The sequence below is a fragment of the Phasianus colchicus genome, chromosome 9 (assembly GCF_987193195.1).
Source record: "Phasianus colchicus chromosome 9, bPhaCol1.hap1.1, whole genome shotgun sequence".
NCBI classification, from domain to species: domain Eukaryota; kingdom Metazoa; phylum Chordata; class Aves; order Galliformes; family Phasianidae; genus Phasianus; species Phasianus colchicus.
The window spans coordinates 545,232-553,355 of NC_143444.1; the positions used below are offsets into that span (position 1 = coordinate 545,232).

At 41.9% G+C, this 8,124-nt stretch overlaps 1 long non-coding RNA gene across 1 annotated transcript; it reads left to right on the plus strand.

The window, feature by feature from the left end:
* The first annotated feature begins 4,934 nt into the window (after positions 1–4,934).
* Positions 4,935–7,841, plus strand: LOC149916705 (uncharacterized). The gene is made up of 3 exons (XR_016468951.1): positions 4,935–5,095; positions 5,689–5,808; positions 7,700–7,841. It is a non-coding gene; the product is annotated as an uncharacterized LOC149916705 (long non-coding RNA).
* The last annotated feature ends 283 nt before the right edge of the window (positions 7,842–8,124 follow it).

The following is an 8,124-nucleotide window of genomic DNA, read 5'->3' on the forward strand; positions in this document are numbered from 1 at the left end:
CCTGGGATATAATTGGAGTAAATGCAATTAAATTCTTCTGTAAAATAGTCAATTTAAAACCCTTTATGTCTTGAGCGATCATGGAAAGAGTGACATAAAATGATTATTTAACGGATGTATTTGGGATCTCTGCTTGATTACTATAAAAAGATTCCTTCATAAGACATTGTATGGAGTTGGCTGATATTTGCTGAAATACTCCTGTTGAAACTTTCTGGTGTGGAATATTGCTTCCAGTATTTCATCATACCTTTAAAAACTTACGAAGTTTCAATCTACAAGTTTTGGACTCCTTCATAGTGCTTTTCTGTAGCCATTTGAAGTATTACTTCTGCCTTTCAGTCTTGCACTGAGACTTCATTTGGTGGTCTCATTCTCTACTGATCTAATTTTCTCATTTGTTTCCTTTAATATTATAGTGCTTATCATTGATTGTGTCTGTTAGTACCTCTGAAATTCTATAGAAAGATGGCTATTGCTTTCCTTTTAGCAAGTTGCTGCAGCTACTTCAAGCCGACAAATAAAAGTTTGCTTTCTCCGAAAACCTCAGTAGCCACTGCTTTGCTTTTTTGGTACAGATCAAACTAGAAAGTTTATCATTATTGTCTTGAGGATTGTGTACTTGAAAGAGAAGGGCTTGTGGACTTAAAAGCTTCTTTTTGCCACAAGTGTTGTGTTTAATAGAAGATGTTATGGTGGATTGCATGTCTTGCTTTACTGAATTCACTAAGTAGGGAACCGGTTCTCTGGGTGTCTTTGTTCCACTTTGGGATAATGTTGCCTGAAGATCATAACTGTGAAATACACCTCAAGTTCTTCACTAAACTCCAGTTTTATACAGACTTCAGGAGAGAGAACGTAATTGCTAATAGAACAAGTTAAACGTGCTTAAAAAGCTCTCTGTGTGTTTTTTGTTGCTGTTGTTTGTTTGTTTGTGGAAAATACTCTTCCTTTATTTAATTCTGGAATTTCCCCAAGAAATTATTGGAAGTTGTCATATAAGAAGAGTAATAAAGAGCATATTCTAGGAACTTGTTTCACAGATTGTACCAGTTACCCCCAAGAATATGCTGCTCCACTAGCATATGTTTTATAACTTTCATAGAGTAATTTTCAAGATGGTAATGTGGAGTTTACACTTCTGTGAACCTGTTAGCTATATTTTCCAGCTCTTAAGTCTCTTGCCAAAGCAGCATTTGTTTCATGCAGATTTTTGCATCAGGCTTCCAACTTCTTCCTCAGGAGAGCATCGCTTTTCTGAGGACTCTATGGATTCTGCACTTAATTCAGTAAATCTGTCAAGCCCAGCCCGTCAAAATTCCACTGAATATCGTACTTCGGGGAGTGCAGCATATTACAGGAATTCCTTTCAGCCAGTGACTGCTACCTCAAATTCAGCCCCGATCCTGCGCCGGCTGTCATTGAGCTCTGCTGGGAACAGCAGTTACTATGAAGTCAGTAGGAATCGAATACAGAGGAGGATTGAAGGTATGCCTGAACTTTCCAAAGTATGTAACAGCTTTTATGAACATGCAAAGTCCGTGAGTTATGAACAAAACAAAAGCATCAATCAATGATAAGCACTATAATATTAAAGGAAACAAATGAGAAAATTAGATCAGTAGAGAATGAGACCACCAAATGAAGTCTCAGTGCAAGACTGAAAGGCAGAAGTAATACTTCAAATGGCTACAGAAAAGCACTATGAAGGAGTCCAAAACTTGTAGATTGAAACTTCCTAAGTTTTTAAAGGTATGATGAAATACTGGAAGCAATATTCCACACCAGAAAGTTTCAACAGGAGTATTTCAGCAAATATCAGCCAACTCCATACAATGTCTTATGAAGGAATCTTTTTATAGTAATCAAGCAGAGATCCCAAATACATCCGTTAAATAATCATTTTATGTCACTCTTTCCATGATCGCTCAAGACATAAAGGGTTTTAAATTGACTATTTTACAGAAGAATTTAATTGCATTTACTCCAATTATATCCCAGGTTTCTTTCTGATACTACAGATCCTAGTTAAGCAACTGTAAATAGGGATGGCAAAGAGAAACTCTGCTTTGATTCCCAAGACACTAGCATTTGAGCTTAGAATCAGAAAATCATAGAATGGCTTGGGTTGGAAGGGACCCTCAAAGATCATGAAGCTCCAACCCCTCCACCATATGCAGGGCCACCAACCTCCCTATTAAATATTAGACCAGGCTGCCCAGGACCTCATCCAACTGGCCTTGAACACCTCCAGGAAGAGGGGTGTCCACAGCCTCTCTGGGCAGCCTGTTCCAGCACCTCACCATTCACTCTGTAAAGAACTTCCCCTGATACTCAACCTAAATCCTCCCTCCCTCAACTTAAAGCCATTTCCCCTTGTCCTGCCATTATCTTAAGCTTATCTTAACATAGCTCCTCAGGTCACATACACAAGGTGGGAAAACTGGCATACTTCATAGGATGATCATCTTTTAAAATAGGTGTTTCTGTCCAGCAGCTATACTATCCCAATCCACTCCCTTTCAATTCATCTAGCCTCCCTACAAACCAACCCCAACTGCAGTCTTGTTATCGAAAGCACGGTAACAGGTATGAGAGCTGATTCAGAATTGGTGTCTGACAAATACAGTTTTGCAATTAACGGAGCAACAAATGACTCTTTTCCTACTTCGACATGTGGAGCAGATGCGAGTAGTAGAGGGATGGAATGAGAACAAGTTTTTTTCTGTTACAAACAGAATTCACATTCTTACTCTCAACTATTCCAAAATTCAACAGATTTCAATGCTCTCTGATTTAGGTTTTGTAACAGAAAACTGAACATCCCTCATCTGCTTAAGCCTTCAAAGAATGCTTCTGCCACTTCAGTTTTGTTAGATTTGTAATATGGAATCAGCACTCTCTTGACCTTTGCCCTGTGAAATAAATTGTTATGCTGCTCCTTTAATGTATTTCCATCCATTACTGCATGGATGGCATCACATCTGCAATAGAACCCAACATTCACCACCAAGTAACCAATCGATGCCTTGTAAAAAAGGGCTGATCTGAAATAATAAACACATTTTCCTTACTCTGTCTTGTATCTGAACAGGTATTAACCAGACCCAGTTGTACCACAGCACTGGTAAAATACTGAAAGCAGAAGGCACTGCCATGTGATCTTATGCTGTAAGGCAGGCCCTGTAAGTAATAACTGAAGTTTTATTCTCAAGTCAGCACCAGACACCAAGGCTTCATACATGTATGAGTCCCAATTAGGAAGTTCAGCTTTTCAAAAACCAGAGTTAAATATGTTAAAGGCTGCTATTTAATGATTTCACAATGCAGCAAGCTGTTAATGACAGGTAAATTCAGCAGAAGTAGAACTTCCATATGCAGAAGATCATTAACAACATCAAATTTACTACATCTAAGAGCCACTAACAGAGCCCAGTAAGCCATATCAATTTTATCTACAAATATCAGTCTTCCAGAGGTGAGTTTTTGCACACTTGAAATGTACAAAAGATCAATGAATAATTGTCTCACCTGAAGCTGGAAAGCATCCGTTTTTCAAGTTAATTTGGTATAGACTTTCTGCACCGAACGTTTACTGTTTCAAGACCTCAAGAGGAGATGAGCAATTGCTTGCGCATCCGTTGTTATAAATCTAGATTACAAGTATCTGTGTGTATATGTAGATATACATGCCATAATTATTATGCTTTTCTTTTTCTCTATCTCATTTTTTCCCTCATTTCTCCTCTCCATCTCACTGAGATGGGGGCAGTGAATGAACAGCCACGTGACGCTCAGTGATCTGCTGGGTTAAACCCCAATGCATCACCATATCTTAAAGAACTTGCACGCTGTAAAAGATTTCTTCTTTTAAGAACGTTGCAACAAAACGTTGCTGGCATGCCATACAGAGACTTCCTAGCCTAGAAGGAAAAAAAAAACCTCAAGCAGCAGCTATTCAGTTTGAGATGTAAGGATAATTTATCTGTAGGCATGGCATTAATATGTAGCAGAACTAAACCTATTCCTTAATAGAGGACATAAGAGAACGAACACTGACCTAAGAGACCAGGGAATGGGAGAAAGGAGGAAGCAGCAAATTTAACATGTGGAATCACTTGCCTGGAAGCTAAACAGATTAGCTGGAAACTTTTCACTCACTTGGTTAAGGTATTAAGAACACAAACATTATGTATGGATAAGATTATGAGAATGACTTGAATTAATAAAGCTGATACTCCACTCATACTGAGCTTACTTGACAAATGTATAGCTTGTATAGCTGCAGCTGTTGAGATGCACAAGCTCTGCTTATTACCAACAACCTAACTGTACAGTGTACATGTAATTCAACTTTGCTATTGCTAGACTCTGATTTAAGAACTGTTCAGAAAATCCTGGACTCCCAGTGATATAAAGTATACTCCACCAGGACTATCTTAATAAAGTAGTTCACAAACATACATTCTTGACTATGCTTAAGGAGTTACAAAAGTGATAGAATCTCACTGCAGGTTACTTCAGTTCTTTCTCCCTACCCTAGGTTCACAAACAAGTGAAGAAACAAAAAAATTAGAAACATCTTCACATACCAGTTATCATTTCTGCAAGCCGAGATTACAGCTTTGAGAGTGCGGGAGATATTTCCATCCTCCTGATGGCTGAGCCAAGAGGGAAAAAGGGGAGGGGAACAAAAAACGTCCATCTATGAGGCGAAAGCTCCCGAACGAGAAGCCCCGGGCACAATCCCGCGGCACCAACCCCGGCCCGCAGCGGGGGCCCGGCCACCGCCCTCAGCGGCCCCACCCGCAGCCCCGCGCCCGTTGCTCGGCAGCTGCGAGCCAACCGAGCCTGCCGGGAAGGCGGAGGGGCAGCACCACGGATAGCTCCTATTGGTCGAAGGAGGTGACGGCGGAGCTCGAGGACGGCCGTCTTCTTCGCTATTGGCGGAGAGAGCCGTCAGTGCGGGGCGGGGGGCGGGGCCTCGCGGCTAGCGGGGTCGCGTTGAACTCCGCGTTAGGGCGGGGGAACGGAGCGAGGGGGCGGCGGCGGTCGAGGGTAAGCGAGCCGCCGGCTGCGAGGAGAGCGGCGCGAGGTAGGGAGCGGCGCGGGGGCCGTCCTCACCTGTCACCGGGCGCTCAGCCCTCCCTCCTCGCGGCCCCCGGGCTCCGGCCGCGGGCGCGGTCCCTCGCGGTAGCGGCCGGGCTGGGGCTGTGCTTTCGTCTAAGGGGACCCTCGTCCGAGGGAGGGCGGCAGGCAGGCAGGCAGGCTGTGCGCGCGGTGCCACCGGCTGTGCGCCGCTGCGCGGACGGATGCCGGCTGCCCTCAGGTAGGTGGGAGGGGGGCGGAGAGGGCAGACCCCGGGAAGGCCGCCTCTGGGCGCGAGGGCTCCCCGCCGCCGTCGCTGCGGCAGGCGGCACCTCGGAGTGGCGCTGCGCGAGGGGGGGAGCGGCTGGGGGCTGCGGCTGGGGGCCGCCTCCGTGCGCGGGGCGGGGGGAGTTGCGAGGGCAGAGCCGCGCGACTTCTTATTCGTATAGCCGCGCTTCTTTTCACAGCAACGTGAATAGCTGTAAAACACATAATTCTACCTAAATTAAGTTGTTTAAATTGGAGATAAACAGATGTCTTAGACCTGCTTCTCTTTTTTTGCTGGAAGAAGTGAAGTCAATCACATTCTCTTACAAACAGGGCCTGGGTGTCCCTGTAGACAGCAGGGTGACCACAAACCAGCAATGTGGCCTTGTGGTCAAGAAGGCCAATGGTATCCTGGGATGCATTAAAAAGAATGTGGCCAGCAGGTTGAGTGAGGTGAGTGAGCAAAGTATTATTTACTAACCAGCTAACTGCAGGAGAAGACTCTTAACAGAATAGAAATTTATGTTCTTAACATGCTCCTTTTTGAAGAAAATGGTAGAAAAGACAGAAGTGAGGAATAGAGGATACTTAAACCAACCTGGATCCACTAGAAAACTTCAAAGTAGGGACAGTTACAAAAGCTCAGCTATTCCATTGAGGGAGTAAGCACAAAAAGAAAGACTGAAGCCTTTAGCTAGCAGTTTGTCAGAAAACAGTCTTAAATATGCGCAAGGGTGGAAAGAGACTTCCTATTTCCTTAAATGCAAGCAGATTGAAACAGTTTCTTTTGATTTCTGTATCTATGATTTTCATAAGCAGTTACAAGAACGGTGTTCTCAGATTGGATATTATGAGTAAATGCTTGTGTTGCATTTAAGGAAATAATAAACAGCAACTATTTCTCATCCAAGAAAAAGACAAACACGTAAACTGAATGAGCAGCTTATATACATATATCCCCTAGATATCTGTAGCACTCCCATGGTGTTGGCAGAAATGGCAGAGAATTTATAGAGATGCATACCTCCTCAAGCAGAAAGCAGAGGTTACTAAGGCACACTACCCCAGGTATCACCAATAGCAGTAGAAGCTTGTGCTTAGGCAACTCAAGTACACCTTTCACCCCCCACACGAATATTAAACATTACCATCATAGCATCCCCCCCCCCCTTTTTTTTTTTCTTTCTTTCCTTTTAAATTGTCTTTTATCTCAGGCCCACGAGATGCATGGAAATCAAAAGTCCGTGAGTTATGAACAAAGAAGTTCTTTGCCACAGAAAATACGTTACATATGGAGTGAGATGTTGTGCTGTTGCCAAGCACATCAGGCTTGCTAATGTAACTTCAAATGCAGAACTTCTAGCAGAACGTGCTAGAACTAATACCATGGTACAAGCCAGAGGAGTCTTGTCTGCTGCTCTTTCCTCTCACTGCTGTCGTGGACCCTGCAACAGGCTGGATTGGACAGTGCTGGTTAAACACAGCTTGTTTCCTGAGCATTTTATCAATTATTTCTGTATTGCTGATATACAGATATAGGGTTTTTTCCTGTTCCTCTGCACAGTTGAATTTCCATTTGCCACTTTCCCAGATACTGGCATCTTGGGACCTGGGAACCAAACACAAGTCAAACTAATCCCTCTAGGTATGTCATAATGCTGGTTTTTATGTTGCTGTAATTATCTGCAGTTGTATAGAGTATTTAAGACAAATGGAACTGTTTGGTATTACGGTTTGGTACATGAAAGAAAATAAAACATCCTTTATTTTAATATATGACAAAGAATGAATAATACTTACTTGCCACCAACCACTTCTCACTTCTGACACTCTACCAAACTGATGGATGTTCTACATAAAGCAACGCTTTCCTTCTTCCCTTTTGATTTAGTAGATTTTTTTTTATTTTAATGTTTGTTTCAGTCTACATATTGAAATAGGTTTTACTGGGCACCTTTACTTCTCAAACTTTCTGCATTCAGGTTTGTAAAGAAAGGCAGACTTTTCTTCTCCAAGATCAGACAGACAGCACATTCTTTGGCCAACAAATTCTTGTTTCTTAACAATACTGACATTTTGCTCTGCCAAGCATTTAAAAGTGCATTCCTTTTAGAGACCTTCTCTTCGTTACAGTCTATAAGTAACTGTGATACATATTTTCTCTGTATTTGGGAAAACCTAATAATAGATACAATTTACCACCAAAAATATTTGCAGTCATGACTTCATCATAGACTTTTTCCTACTTTTCCAGTACTTGTTTGATACTTTCTTTTTCTAGTAAGCAAAAATTCTAAGCCCTTGTCCTCCAGTAACTGTCTTTCATTTTCTGATACATTCAAAGATAACCTTTGGAGGCATGCCTTTTTCTGGGAAGCCAAGTTCTAACAGCAGAAAAAATTTTCAAAGGCTGTATGGAGAGCATCAACTACAATGGCAATAATATCACTGACCTTGCTAGAAGGAAGAAATTGGAACCGTCTAATGTGGTAAGAACATAACTTTATCATCATCTAAACTTCTGCTTCTCCTTCTGAGGAAAGTTTGTGAGTGTGTGTGACAGATGTTCTGAAATCATATAATATATAAAACAAAGTTTGTCACATGCCTAAAGATTTCATTATACATACTTTTATGATTTTTGTTTGTTTGTTTGTTTGTTTGTTTTTAATATCTGGGAACCTGTTTCTGCTGGGATTTAAGTTTCAGCTTTACAGAATTAGCCTTCAGCATCAGGTGAATGTTTTTTAAAAGAAAACCAGTAGATCA